We start from the raw sequence: 1,932 nt of genomic DNA, 5'->3' as shown, positions 1-1,932 counted from the left end.
CCTTGGCTAAATTTTGTAGTTTTAGCAGCAAGACATGCAGTTCTTCAAAATTCGGACCGTTTTAATTCGAAGACATTTCACACGTAGACTGGTGGATCAGAACTACGTGTCATCAGGCAACGCTGTGATCTTATTTCATATATACCTGACTGACAGCTTAGGGAATCTAAGCACGCCGCCAAAACTGGCCTTGAGCCGCTACCTCAGTGTAAACAAGTTTTTCTGTAAGACTTAAGGTTTTAAAGGAGTCAGCGCTGGATAATGTGGTGCAAGTTTCTAGATCACTTTTTCCCTCTAGCTGTAATGCAAGGTAGGCACTTATATTTTGCATGCTGAATCTCATGTGGCGGTCAGTTGGCAAACAAATTTGGCACGAAGTATTTTGATACACTCCATATGGGTTTTCTTTTTTCGTACTACCCAATGCGGAAACTAATAGTGGATAAGTGCGTGGAACTCAAAGGAATGAATTTTTTTTTCTACCGATGTTTCGTTCTTCGTTTCATCTTTAGGAACGGATGCACCCACCAGCAAGCAGCATTTAACTTACACTGCTTCATGTCGTGCATGGCTTGACCAGTGTAATTCCCAGGCTGCGCGTGCTCGGCAATTAGGAAGAACTTTGACACGATGTCTTTGCTTAGAAATTGAGTGGAGTCCCGCTCCAGCAGATGCCTCATCGCTTTCTCCGCCGAGCTCCGTTTCACTGCCGTTGGTTACGCTGTATTTTGCCGAATTTGCAGCTCGTGGAGCTTAAGTAGGTTAGATCTAATCATTCAGGAACTAACGAGGTAAATGGTAGCTTGCAGGATAAAGTTCTCAATGATAGATGGATGGAGACAGGACAGCGCAGAAAGCGGGGTGTGTAGCGAAATGAGACAGACGAAAGTGAAGTGGATCCCAGACCTGCGGTTCATTTCAACCGGAGCAGGCACCATTGTCGCAACCTGAACGGTTGGAAATGACAACTGCCAGGTGCGATCCTGTGGTAAAGTCACCAACACGGCTGCATCTTAGTGAAACAATCATCGATTTATTTATCATCAACGTCATACGTCCGTTTCAGGTGAATGACCGCATCCATCAGGGCCGTTCTTGGGCTCGCGTCATGAAAAAGGGGCAGTGTCCTAGAATTGCCGACTTTGGGTGCAAAGCAACACCCTATGAGGAGGATTTTTCACTCCTTTTCCCCATGGTTTATGTGAATTTTTCCCTCCTGCCTGACATTAACTAATCGCACATGCCAAACCCCTATTTCACTTTCTGAGGCTCTACAAGGCTCCACAGAACCTGGACACCTATGGCTATGTCCTATCTCACCTACATCTGAATCATGTGTATGTATGCACAGAACAAGAGCGTCAGGTACCTCCTATTTTATTTTGGGGGTGAGTGGGATGACTCTGTCTGCCAGCAGACCATGCAAAAGGCACTGACTGTTGTTGTGGCGGAACAGGAAGAAGCCAGTAAGTTTCTTGTGGACCAAGTAATTGGTTTTCTTACCTGGCTGCAACACATGATTGGTAGCCAGAGTTAGTCATTTTCTGTTTTAATCCATCGAGTTTTGTCATACGGCAAATTATAATGCCACAAGGCACGCAATGGGCTTATTTTGTTCCATATTCTTGATTATTTGCCCTAAATCTCTTGAAGTGGTCACTCATGGCTGCTTTAACCAGATGTTTTCTATAGTTGTCATGAATTACAAGAAGAAATGAGAAATGGGCATATGACCTTAGGACCACATCTAACTTTTTGCATATGAAACAGCGTCACCACAAGAGATGGTACAGTTTGGAAATACCGGGCCACAGGATGAGGTGAGGATGTAACAATTGATTTTGTGTCAGCAGAGTCACATCGCCGCGAAAGACTAGCGGCAGAGACTGCCAGTTGCAATGTTTAAAATGAGCTGCATAACACATCTGTAAA

The sequence above is a fragment of the Pollicipes pollicipes genome, unplaced genomic scaffold, assembly GCF_011947565.3.
Source record: "Pollicipes pollicipes isolate AB1234 unplaced genomic scaffold, Ppol_2.1 Scaffold_4219;HRSCAF=4965_pilon_pilon_pilon, whole genome shotgun sequence".
Lineage (NCBI taxonomy): Eukaryota > Metazoa > Arthropoda > Thecostraca > Pollicipedomorpha > Pollicipedidae > Pollicipes > Pollicipes pollicipes.
The sequence above is the reverse complement of the archived record's forward strand: the minus strand, read 5'-3'. Positions refer to the sequence as shown.